This window comes from Synchiropus splendidus, chromosome 13, assembly GCF_027744825.2.
Source record: "Synchiropus splendidus isolate RoL2022-P1 chromosome 13, RoL_Sspl_1.0, whole genome shotgun sequence".
Taxonomy (NCBI): domain Eukaryota; kingdom Metazoa; phylum Chordata; class Actinopteri; order Syngnathiformes; family Callionymidae; genus Synchiropus; species Synchiropus splendidus.
In genome coordinates this window covers 1493375-1507145 of record NC_071346.1, presented here as the reverse complement: position 1 = coordinate 1507145, position 13771 = coordinate 1493375, and the positions used below count along the sequence as shown (strand labels likewise).

The window sequence follows — 13771 nt, the reverse complement described above, 5'->3', positions numbered from 1 at the left end:
ACGCACACGTGAGCTGGCCTGTTTTCCTCAGAGGGATCGATCACTTCAGGAGATAATGGGCCCCCCTGTCATCCGCTTGAGAGATGGTGTGAAACATTTTCAGCAGCGACACATCTTCACTTCGCTGAATCAGGATGTTAATAACACATTCAATTAACTCCATAAGTGACACACTTGTTCTTGTCTCGACATGGAGCAACATCCGCCATTGAACTTGATAATAACCTGCCTGTTCGGATGATGAAGACGCGCGGCATAATGAGAGCCAGCAGCAGGCGCTCCAGCTTGGCACTGCGTTGATAAACCAGCCACAATAACACAGTGGTTTAATGCTGAGGCAGCAAATAAAGCATCCAGTCACCGAGACAACCAGACCGGACCAGAACGTCCGTCCGTCTGGACGTGGTGCGATCCTCTCAACATCACAGAAGAGCTGAAGGTTCCACAAGTCCTGGAGGTGTTTTCAAGTCGTCACTTGGCTGGGATAAATCCAGCTCAGACAGATACACACTCAAGTTTTGGGGCGTAAACAAAAGTCAAAGAGTCAAAAGAGAACAGCTGAGGTGCTTGTCCCTCAGAGGTCGGGGTTGGTTGGTCTCATCCCTAGGAAGAACTGGATGAGGTTTCAGGAAAGAGGGAAGTTTGGGCCTCTTTGCTTTGGCTGCTGCCCCCGTGACATACCTGACCTGAAGCAGGGAGGCATCATGCATTATAAGGCTTCATAGAAGACGCCATAAATGGCCATGCTCATCCTAAAACTTCCAAGTTTTTTTCATGCAGACTGTGAGAGACTATTGTTATATATAATAACACATGGGGTTTTGGGAACATATAGTAAATGTTAATAAACTAATTACTTGCTTACTTACTGTTAATAAACAGTCATCAAACTTCTTTTTCTGTCAGGGGTGGCCACAGCGATCACCTCCATTCCTTCATTCCTCTCCTTTCTGAGGCAAACCTTCACCTCTCCAGCTTATCTTCCACTTGCTCCCTGCTCTCACCACAGATCACAATGTCATCTGCAAACATCATGGTCCAAGGGGCTGTCTAACCTCATCTGTCAACCTGTCCATCACCATGGCAAACAGGAAGGGGCTCAGAGCTGAGCCTTGGTGCAGTCCCACCTCCACCTTGAACTCCTCTGAACTAAATTTTGAAGGTTTTGTCCAAGCAGTGGTGCAGAAACCATCTCACACACCTCTTGCTTTGGTTAATAAGGCAGCCATCGACATCATTTTTGTTGAGTTTTGTTGGAGTGACAGCGGGCGGAGAGTCTTTGTTCCGTCAGAGCCTGCTTGTGTTCTAACAGCAGGTCCCACTGTGATCTCTCCACACACAATCCTGATATCACTCAGAAACTCTTGGCTTCTTTCATCATTCTGGACGACGGCTCGCCAACTTCATTAGAAGACGAGAAACTATCGACGCTAAATGAGATAATGGATATTTGCATAGCGTGACCGCAACAGCAGCAAGGACATCTCACTCCCAAAAGTTACACCACAGTCTGACTTCAGCACTGCAGAGTCTGGACAACAACAACGGGGGATTTCTGGCTTTTTGTGTGCAACGTCTGTCAATCAAACTGATTCATGTCAACACCTGGTAGAGGCTTCATGTCCCATGATGCACTGCAACTACTGAAACTCTTAGATAGCCATAGGTTTGTATCAAACGTCAGAAAATGTGCTCAACAGTTGGCCCACGTCGCAGGCTTCCGGCTTCATTTTGGACCTCTGAGGTTAGAAGTGAGGCCCTCAAAACTGACAGGATGGTCCTCAGTTCATCTCCAAGTGTTACCAAACCAAAGTGCTTCTAACCCCAAAGACACTCATTCTCCAGGAAAAACCCCTGCCATGTGAACGCGTCCCTGCCTTGCGTTCCTAGATCATAGGACACAGATGAACTGGAGAAATATCTATAACACTGAGGCCTGGTGGGTCTGGAATGATGAAGAGTGAGCTGAGCTAAAAGGCAAAACTCTGGCTGCGTCAGCAGACCCCTGGAGCAACCAGAGTGGATTCAAAGGAGTCAACAAAATGGATGCATTATTGGCGGGAAGCTTGTCAACACGGCTCAGCACAGCAATGGATGTTTTTATTGATGAATAAATCAGGTCCATGTGGCAGGGAGCCACGTCAGGATGCTGCTCTCCTCTGCCACTCATTTTTACAATATTGCTCCTTTATTTTGTTGACGCAGGACCCGCTCCCCACCCCCCTCCCCCACCCCCACCACTCCAGCCGTTAGCTACTTGGCCGAAACTGCAGAGCGAAAGTGCTTGACCACTGTTTCCTTCCAGCGGCCCGAGAGCGCTGAACTATTCATGTGTGAATTTGTGATTAATCCCAAAACCGCAAGCAGGAATGGAAGAGTTTGAAAACAGGGGTCTTTCATGGAGCCAGGGTTTTGTTTGGCTCTGAATTCGCCACTTCTCTTTTAACTTTCAAGGACATTTCTGCTCCATTAATTTTTGATCAGGCGCTACATAATGCAGAGTGCAAACACACGAGGACACACACACACACACACACACACACACACACACACACACACACACACACACACACACACACACACACACACACACACACACAGCAGTTTACTGACAAGTGAGGCGAGTTTGTTTTTGACAAAATGAAGGATCAGAATGTGTGCAGGCGTATGGACTGAGGAGCCAGAAATAATTCATTCCGCTCCTTCCTTTCATTGGAGTCCATCCCAGCTGCCAGGGTGGGAGGCAGGGGACACCCTGGACAGGTCCTCAGTCTCACCCCCGACCTGTATGCTGAGGTAGTTGGTGACTAGTCGACTACCACAACAATAAGCCTGTTAGCTGCAGAGCTACTTCAGTTTGTTACATCTATCCTCTTCGCTTCACTTCCCGCTCCGCTCCATCCTCTGGGCCGGTCCGGTCCAGTCCGAGCCGCTCCTCTGATCCGTCCAGTATCAGCGGCTCTACACGCCCTCTGACAGCTAATTAACCCCGTCAGCCGTATCGCAGCTCCGGGAGACAAATCTATACGGAGCGTTTGCAGATTACCACTTGTTCCTCCAAAAACCTGCAGCGATTCCTCTCACTGTGTACCTGGACTGTTGCCATGGGGACAGATGGACGTCCAGCAAGTGTGTGGCGGGCGAGGAGCGTGTGACAGGACTTATCAGTCCACCCCAGACAGACGGCCTATCACCTGGTCACCACCGGGGGAGCTGCTGCTGAGCTCATCTCACTGGCAGGAGGATCCAGTGGAGGCAGCTCCTCTGCAGCGTGGACTTTAGTAGCTCATGATAAACACCATGAAACGCCGTCGTGGCAGCGTACGAGCACTCGCCGGCTCATAAAAGTCAATGGTTTCCAGGCGGGTTTAAATTACCCGGCGTTTCAGTGATCGCCAGTAAACGCCGCACATATGTGGCTGCTGAGAAACAATTAACAGTAAAAGGCTCCGAACACGGTCGGAGGATCCGGGAAAACGACAGGAGAGAGAGAGGAAGAGAGATGTTATTGTTTTCACTAGCAGCCTCGCTCAGTTGCCGCTAAGCTCACTCGCCCATGCCTTGCTAATAAAAGATGATGATCCCTTCAGTCCCTCAGCACCTGGGAAAGCGAGACTCATCAAAGCTTGATGGCCGCCGCGCCCTGCCGCACACACTCGTGTCAGCCGTCCATGGTGAGCCGAGTCACGCGGGACCTGTGTGTGAGAGACTTGGACACAGAGAAGGGCCACGGTCAGGGATTCAATTACCGCCTGCCACCGAACACCAGGCGGTGGCGGCGACGGGCCGGCGTGAGTCACTTGTGTCGGCCAATAGGAGCACGGCAGAAGCTGCTCGACATTTGAGTCTGAGCGCCCGGATCTGAACTTGACATGCTGAGAGGCAGAACGAAGGAAGAGAGAGAGAGAGACGCAGAAATCGATTCTCATTACCCACGGCCTGAATGGCAGATTATGACGACCACTGCTAGCGCAGCTGGGTCACCTCCGTATCACCACGGCATCGTGCAGCGGGGCTGGAGCGGCACTCAGACACGGCCCCGGCATCGCTGTCTTCAGCAGCCCAACCTCCATGATGACCTGACATGGCACATGCCTGACATGCGCAGATTAGGGATGGGCAATATGGTCGAAAGCACGATAGAGGTTGCCTTTTCAGAGATCATGATAATTCTCATGATAAATCCATGTTCCTTCTCTTCCATGTGTTGGACACTACAGTCTCTCTTGAAACTCTTTCATGATGAAACTCAGGAGTGGAGTTTGTCTCCAACATCATGGTTTGTTGATGTCTCAATAGAACAGTGAACTCTGCAGTGCAGAGATGAGAAACTCAATGTTTCAGGTCTCTGGTAGAAGCCGCTGGTGTCTGACAGGCTGCTCTGCCAGCTTTATTTAGGGCTTCAATGGTCAGAGACCTGAGATACAGCTACTCCATAGTTCAGTTGACTTGAACTATGGAGCAGTCTGGACACAGTTCCTAGATGCTGCTGAAGAAACATTAGAAATCAGGTGAAGAAATGATCATGGAGTCAGATTCTATTCTCCAGATCATGACCCAAACTGTCAGTCCTTTGTCTTGTGTGGTGAAAAACCTTGTCACAATTCTCTCTCCAAAAATGCTTGTTTTCCATGGCCTTATTGAAGATTTCACTCATACTTTGACGCTTTAGAATTTGTTGATGGTCCCTAACTGATGGCGGGTCATAATAACAATAGTGTGCAGAAACATCCCAAATGCCCAACAATGAACAGCCAGTCCAGTCTTGCCTGATATCCAACATCATGACTGATTCTTTTTTTCTGAGGACTGAAGTGTACATTATGACCACATTAACTTGAGGCGTCTACATGTGTGTGAGTGAGACTACATGAACTCTCGCTAGTTCTGACAGTCAGGAGTGAGTTGCTGACCTTTCCAACTCCGTTGTCTACACTGCGTCTTTGGTTGCTCTGAAGTCTGACCGTGTCACTCCCATGACTGCGCCGTCTCAGAGGAGTGACTAACAGTGGAGTGAGTTCGGACACACGGGGGCGCACGCTCGCAGAGAAGTGGGTCAGGAATAGACGGACGGAGAAGCATGGCGAGGATAACAGCATGCAGACAGCAAAGGTCAGCGCAGCCCGCAGGTGTGGGCTGGCGTGTGTCACCCAGCCAAAACTGAAGATACAAGTACACGATGTGGTGACACGCCACATGACCGAGGACAGGATTGACAAAGAGAAGCGTCCGCAAGGTCAGAGGGGGCGAAGCAAAGCCACCAGACCAGATGGTCGCGGTGTCGTCTCGTCCAAACACACGGCAGAGCGCCAAGCTCGTCCCACCATATGGACCTTCAGAGGTGATGACAATGATGAAACAAAAGCTGAAGAGGAGGACGAGTGGTGATGAGTGATGATCTGCTGGCTAGTGGATGGACATGGCGATCGGGTCAGGTCCAACCATGGCGCAGCTTCAGACCTGCTCACAGACAGGAACCTGACACACAGTTTGAGCGCCGCCACCAGGCACCGGTGCCGAAGCCAACAGGCTCCTGAGGCTTCCTCCCACGGACAACGATGGCATGAATCCTCCTCAGCCATTATCGCTTCTGTTGCTTCAGAAAAGCAGCCTCCATCCGTCTTGTTTGCTCTGCCACGGCAGGTGTGCCAGTCCAAAACCATCCTCATCTTTCATGTAATGTGTTTCCCACCACAAACCTCTTCATTCTCTTCCCACAGTCCTGTGCGGGAGAGTTTGTTTTGGCTGCCGTCGGATGACTCACGCGTCCATATATTTCCCATCAGGACCGAAGCGGGACACCATCTGCCTCGCCCTAATAACGCCGAGGCCCTCTTCAATTTCCCCGCCACGGTGAGATATTGCTCCGGCCCGGGTGCGAGTGCGTCCACGCTGCTGTAATAAAGAGCAGTCTCACTAGAGGGATAAACGCTTGTAAAACTCAGCCAGGTCATGAAGACGCGCTGATGATATCTGGCGCAATCTCTCAACAAGAGAGTGAGGGACTTCAGATGACTCAGCACCGCGTTTGTGACCGGCACACAGCCAGCTGACATGCACTTCAGAACCCTCCATCGAGGGACCTTGCTCAGGCAACCGGCTGCTCTCAGCCTCAGTTAGTGAGACACACTTGGAAGGAAAGAAGGCGTTCATGTTGTGGCCCCTCTGGCACCTCAGTCCAAGGCTTCATCACCTCCACCAATGATGAGCAGAAGCTCAGGGGCCACATGTTCACAGCGCCCTCTTGAGGTCACAGCAAAACTACAAAATGACATTGCACTGTTTTCATCATTTATTACTAATTGATTTCTTTAAATCTATCTTTATTTTTTTTGTGGCCATCATCTATTAATAATCATATTGAAATGTTGAATTCAATTTAAACATATTTTAATCTGAGTTATGCTCATTTAAACAGCATTTCTATTCCCTCATAAATCAATAAGATATATTGCATTGCCCTCACAATGACCCTTCATTTACCTTATGTTTTTTTTTAATTATATTTTGATATTCTTTTATTGAATATATTTATATATTATTTGAATATATATACTTTTATTTACCTATTTTGCTCAGTGATGAGAGGTTTTATTAAAATCACTCAAAGATTCTAGAGTAGGGAGCTCCACCCGGTGGGCACTGTTTCACGAAGCGTTTGTGTTGCACGACTTGGGAAGAAGCAACGGTGGTGCACCGACACAGCCTGTTAACTCATGGCCCATCTTCCTCTTCCATCCACAATCCTGACCATCATCTTCATCATGACCCACTTGTCATTGACGGCAGACGGCTCCGGCCGGCGAGACCCGTAAATCAGACTTGGAAAAGACGTATCCTCAGAGGACAGTCAGCTTGATCTACTCAGACGTTAAAGCCAGCGGGTGTAATGGATAACCAGCAGGAGATGAGGTCAACAACATGGCCGCTCTTTAAAAGCACCATATTATTCTTGATAAGTTTTACTGCCTCCAGCGAGTGAGTGATGTGCCGTACGCCAACCTGCCGGCTTCTAAAGGGCCAGAAGAGTCATAAATATCAGCGGTGGGAGTGTAACCTGGGCTGGAGGACATCCCTGGCTGCAGATGTGGACGGAGATACGGAGCATGAACGGTGGAGGATTAACTTTTACACAGAGTTAAGGGCCCAACCGAACATTAGGAAACGTTTTTTCTTGATCAAAGCTCGGCGCAATGTGGACTGCAAAGCCAGAGTGTGAGAGCAGAGGGAGCCTGCAGAGGTGGACTCCCATTTTCTGAAGCGAGCCAACAGGTATTTCCTCTGGACGCACATAAAAGTGCCGCGTCTCGGTGGGAGCTCGAATCTGTGAAGCAGAGTCAAACCTTTTTAAGCAGCTCATTAAACCATGAGCTCCGCAGGGCGCCAAAAACATGTTTCATCCATAAACCTTTGAGAATTTGGGCTGTGTGAGAAATAAAACTCCAATAACTGACACTGTCTCTTGTGATTGCAGGTTGTGTGAAGGCACCGGTGGCTTGTAGCTTTGGCAGAGATGTTTTCCAGTCCAGCCTCGTTTGAAGTGGAAAACAATGGCGGAGCTCCTTTCTCAAGCCCAGACGGGACAGGAGCGTCCTTTCCTGCGGCCGACGAGAGATGAGGCTGCCTGTGGTGGCCATGAGCTCAGCAGGGATGAGGCCCCGGGAGACCACCGAGTGTGGCCAGTCAGTGTGAAGCGCGCAGCTGCTCCATAAAGTCAAGGTTCAGAATAAACATGGCAGGAAACGCTGACCTAAAAAAAAGATTAAATCAGTGTGGGGAGGTCCTCTCTACTGACACCTTCAGGTCACGTTCAGTATCAGATCTATCACCAAACCTGTTGGTGTGAATAACTGAGCTCTTTATTTGCTCAGGACTGGTGAGGAGAACAGGCAGGAGCTAACAGGCTGGGCTCAGAAGTGAGGAATATTTATTGTTTTGAGCCTGGCGCACAGTGTCAGTCCACCTCCACAGATGATGTACAGCAGAGGGAAGTCATCCAGCACTGGGCTGAGTGGGTCTGTGAGAGAGCTTCACCTTCAATCATGGAAAAATAATCAACCCAGTGGAGTGTTAAATCTCAGACACGTCCGCTGAACCGTAAAGCACCGTCCGACCACAGCAGACCTGAGAGTCTGAGAGCCTGAGACCTCTTCACATCCCATTTGCTTGAAGAGTGTCGCGTGGATATAAGACCTAATGTTTTGATTGGACGGCTGCTGGAGGAAGTTGAGCTGTCAGCACCAGTTTAGCAGAGCAACTGCCCACGCTGCACACGGACAGAAGTTACTAGCTCAAGGTCAGTTAGGCTGACAGGCACCTTCCATGTGAGTCATTCGGGAGCAAACCTGGGACGGGAAAGTAAAGTTTGCCCCACGGAAGTAGCCATGTGATGCCTCCCAGCCATGTGACGCCTCCTGCTGGATCCTTTCAAACAATAACCAAACAACAGTCCGATATCGTGGCTCACTCTTCCCATTATACCAGTCTACAGAGAGTTTGGATGACAGGGGAATGTTGTAGGGCTTCTGGAAAGGAAGACGGTGAAGCCCCAAATTTTCCTCAGGAATGTAACAGTCAGGGGATTATTGTACCAGTAGCAAGTTATATTCAAAAGGAAAATCCCGAAATAATAACATTATCATGATAACATTGATAATAACATCTTATAGAAGCACTTTGACAGACTTTCTTTCAATGCAACAGAGGGAGGGTTGTCTGTGGACTGTGGGAGGAAAGCAGAGTAACAAAACAGTTACTATGCTACTGCATAGACAAAGCTGCCACAGCAACGTTGACACTCGCTGCAACCCCTGCAGACTCCAGAGGTCTCAGGTATTACTAGTGAGAAACTCACTAGAGCTCACACTGAAACGATAACAATCCCTGTCAGCGGTTCCCAACCTTTTAACGCTAACAATCTCATTTGTTATCGTCTCGGTGGCCCATCTTTCACTTCACCTCCTAAAAAGTCAGGAGCTCCTCCACGCCCGTGGCGCCACGCGGCTATTTTGAAAGGAGCGTCTGGACTCTGCCACCTCATTATACCCTCTTTGGATGATACGCCAAAGAAACCCCTCGCTGAGCTACTGATGGCCATTTAACTAAAGGTTAGTTTAAAATGAAATGTCATCGCACCCCAGAGGTCGGCACAGACTTACGCCAAAGTTCCTGAGGAGTGAAGGAATTTTAAGATGCCTATCACAAAGCTGAAATAGTCACTGACAACCAGCTCAAGTTTCTATCAAGAAAGTCATTTGAGTGAGAGATCAAATCTCTTGTTGGAATGGCTGATATGCGACTAACTCACAGAGAGATGCGCTGAATTATTCACCAGAAAAACACGTAGAGTTGAGAGTTTTCACACTGCGGACGGGCGGAAGATGCTCTTGTTATTATGCTATGGAGGAAATGGGAGCACTGGTCCCAAGAGGGTTCTAATCCTGGATGGTGATCAGGACGCCATGAGAAATTAGTTTGCAACCATCTGCTGCTGGTTCCTCCCAATATGTCAGGAGATAAGTGGAGGACGACAGCGACAGCGCTGCCAAGGCTTATTTACAGAGCAGCGGCTAAAGTATTAGCCAAATCGGACTTTAGAGAATCGTTTCTAAGAAAAAAGATCAGATGGAGGGATGGATTAATGGACGGATGGATGGATGATGGAGGCATGGATAGGTGGATGGAAGGATGGATGATGAATGGATGGGAGGAAGGATGCAGGAATGAATGAATGGATGGATGGAAGAATGGAAGGACAGATGGATGATGAAGGACAGACAGACAGATCTTTTGTCTCAGCTCCTTCTTAACTTCAACAAACTGATAGAGTCCTCATGACTGACCGTCTATCTCATGGTTGATCCTTCCCTCACTCATGAACAAGACCCTGAGATACTCATCTCTATCCAAGCCTCCAATTTGTTCTAAATAATTTGAGCATGTTGCAACATATTGGCACCATGACAGCTGCTTTGTTTTTATGCCTGTAGTTTGCCTCTCACTATTTTCCATCCAGTCTCAAGGCAGCTGGAGTTCAGGTAGGATTCAGCTGCTGAGGGCACGTTTTAATTGGTTGGCCCAAAGAGAGTCGACTATTTTCATGATATTCACCGCTCCAGTCTGCAACTGTGCTTTTGTTTGAACGCTTTTCTGCTGAAACATACCTTGTGTGATGCTGAGCCTCACGTTCATCCACGACATGTTTGGAAGTGTTCCAGAACTTTCCACAGAAGAGCTGCCTGCCGAGGCAACAATGGCCTCAAATCCTTGAATAATATTCAAAGCCCTTCGGAGAGAGGAAGCGACCGCAGGTCATTTTATAATTAAACCCCAACAGAAGCTGCCCTCCATTCCAGCACGCTGAAAGGTCAAACGCGGGGGGTAAATAAAGAGCGGGGAATGGTTATTACATCCCGCTGAGCAGGTTAACAGAGTCGGTGACATCCTTCCCTTCAGTGCAGATTTACCACAAAGAGCTTTCAGATGAGAGTGTGGCAGTAATAGCTGTGGGATGAGGGAATTCCAACCTTCCTGTTTCATCTAATCCTCCTCCTACTTATGCTCATGCTATGTGGAATGGAAATTAATTAGTATTTTCCCCTGGAAATTGTGGAAAAGGACGAAGCAGGTTGTGTAGAAGGTGGAGTGATTTTCTGTTCCAAGCCTTCCTCTGTTGTTCATAGCAATCGTCCTGGTCTCGACGGCTCGTTGTCGCCGTGATGTATGGAGGGAAGGGAGCGGAACAAGCTGCCGTGAGGAGCATATGGAGCGAGGAGGGTTTTCATGCAACGCTTGGTCTGGAACACTCCAGTTGAATTGCTCTTTATTTGGCTCAGTGAAGGTCAAAATGGTTTTGTTCTTCAGAGTTACTTATAGGTTCCACACTGTGTTTTTATGCAGCATTGAGAAGAGCTTTGAACTAAAGCCAAGGAATGTGAATGATGAGGATCAGCTCCTCCAAGTCCAGGACCAGTTCTCTCCAGAGAGCTGGCTCATTCACAACCAAAACAAGACCTCTCATACAGGTGGCTGAACACAGAGAGTCTGGAAGCTAGGCCATCTGGGAGAGACTCGCATTAGATCCACTCCACAACAGCAGGGGCCACCATCAGATCTATCCTGGAAGCCTCTCCAGTGAGGTGTTCCAGGCATGTTCCACCCCCCGTGCACCCCAACACACTGGACTTTGTCCTCCATGTTCCCCCAACAAAACATAAGCCACAACAAAAGCTCAGAAAGACGCACAAGCGAACACATCTCATTTTGGCTTCATGTAGAGGAGACTCAAGGTGCCACTTCTGTGCAATAACTCCAAAGGCCGCCCCCTGCTGGAGGAAATGAGAGCTGAGCTGCCATAAGCTGAAGAGCTGGTGAAGTGAGAGTGCTTATGCAGTGTAGGTATCACTCTATCTACAGCTTGTTTTGGTTGCTTGTGTTACCCAGATCTCATTAGCAGGATAACCTTGGTGACCTCCATGTTTTGCTGTGTACAGTGAAACATGAGAAAAACAACCTGATGAAAGCTGCTGAAAGACACTTCTGCTGAAGCAGCAGCGAGGTGAGGTCACGAACCTTGAACTCCACGCTTCCTCTACATGCGAGTCCAGTTGAATAAAATATTCACCTTATGAGTGAATCTGTGAAAGATGGCGGCAGGTGAGCAGATATGCAAAAACCCAACCTCATCGTTCTCTGTTGACCCACAGAAATGAGAAGAACCTGCGCCTAGAAATGAAACCCAGGCGCTTCTCTGAAGACTCTTTAGTCGAGCCACACGTTTCATTTAGAGTGGAGAAACACTCTGCAGTCGATATCGCCGCCTCAGCCTTCCCCAGAATGCTCTGGATTATGTTTCTTTGCTGTATTACATTCCATGCTGTTTGAGCTGAGTATCGGATTCTCACAGTGAAATTCAATATGACTTGCAGGAATCATGTTCTGTCGGTCGACGAAGGCGGAAGATTAATAAGTGAAGGAACAGAGAGGAGCAAAGACGAGGCAAAGTCTTTGACCACATCACCATCATCCACTTAAGTCGTGAGGTCAGTACCTTCAGGATCTACTGTAATCTTCCATAGTCTCACCTTCATCATGAACCGAGGAGGTCATCTTTCTGCTCCCCATCTCCATCATCCACGTGTCCAAACCACCTGGACTCACACTGTCTCCAAGCTTCTCCACCCCTGACAGACTGGCTTCTCCTGAAGATACCTTCATCTTCATCTGCGTCTTCCCACCAGCCTCTAAACCTGACTGCATGCATCACCACCTACAGATGTTCTGGAGCATGAAGGAACCTTCAACGGAGACCATGATACCGAACTGTCGAGGAGCAGCGATGTGTCTGTGTCGGACAGAACAGACTGTAAGCTGAAGACCCTCGCGCTCGTCTGCCACTTCCTCATTCATATATGTGGTGTCACCACCTCAGAACCAGTCGCGCTCATGGAACCACATGGCCTGATGCAAACCTCGAGTCATTGAACCACTAACCCTCCACCCAGGACCCGAGCCTGCGGAAGCCCGGCAATGCATGTTCGTGCCAGCAAAGCCAGAGACAAGGATGAACACATTTGACTGTGTTTATTTGAGGATAACTTTCAGGATATTTATTTCAACAACAATTAGAGATACGTTGTTGCAGAGGAAGCGAGCGTTCATGCCTGACGACTGTTTAATTGGCTGCAGTATCTCGGCGCCGACGTGCCAAACACCGAATTTCATTAAGAACCTCGACTCTTGTCGAATCCTTAATCGCTCCGCAATCTCTCCTTCATTATTAGGGAAATCAAAATGGAACTAACGGGAAACATTTGTTTGACTAATGATCCACTTTCTCCGACTGGCAACGATTTAATTAACTTTTTTCACCTCGGAGAGCTGGAGTCCACAGAGCAGGGACCTCTGCAGGACTTGTTCCCCGCAACAAAACAAGAAGTCGGCTCCAAGGTTTGTGTTTGAAATGGCTGTTTGGTCTGGTTTTAGCAAGTCCACCCCATCAGGGAGCCACGCTCAGCAAACATAGTCCAGATGCATATCACTGAAAATATCGATTTGTGGTATGAACAAAACAGATTTAAAATGACACACTAAGTGCCAATAAGATGCAGAAAGAAGAAACACATGAATCAAATAATAATAACTAAATAATAAATAGCTGAACTCAAACACCAAAAAAACAAAAAATATATGGTTTGTGGGGAAAAAAGCCAATTCTAATCTCTCACTTGGACACGAGTAGATTACAATTGATCAGTGGCACGTTGAGTGAAGAGCACAGTGAGTACAGGCTCATCAGCCAGCTAGTCATAATGTAATGACGCCATCCGGATAACCATTTTCCTCAGAAGTATATCTTTATGTTCACCTTTCTCCGCAGCATAACTCCACACATCAGTACAAATGGATTGAACCAGTCCTTCACAGAGAAGTTCCCGTCCAGTATATCGAGTGCCGAGCCTTTCTTCCCTCATTGACTTGCTCTTTTGTGCGGAAAACCAGAGACGCCTCTGCAGTCGCGCAGCAGCGTCAGACCCATTTGGACCAAACAATGAGAATCAGCGATAAAGTGCGTTTGAATCCCGTGTGACAAAGAAGCAGTGGTTCTTTTGGGAAATTATTTCACACCACACTTCAGGATGGATTTGCAGGCTGACAGAGACAGGACTGCTGAGAGCCTGCCGCTGTCCTTGGTGCTGAAATCTGAGCTCATGCTTGTGGGCAGTTCAAGGGGTCCTGAGGATTTGAACACATCACGATCTGTTGGAGGAGC

General features: G+C 48.3%; 1 protein-coding gene across 1 annotated transcript in view; it reads right to left on the bottom strand.

The window, feature by feature from the left end:
• The window catches only part of b4galt2 (UDP-Gal:betaGlcNAc beta 1,4- galactosyltransferase, polypeptide 2), a 78227-nt gene that overhangs the window by 14220 nt on the left and 50236 nt on the right, over nucleotides 1-13771 (bottom strand). The gene's annotated exons all lie outside the window — the stretch shown is intronic.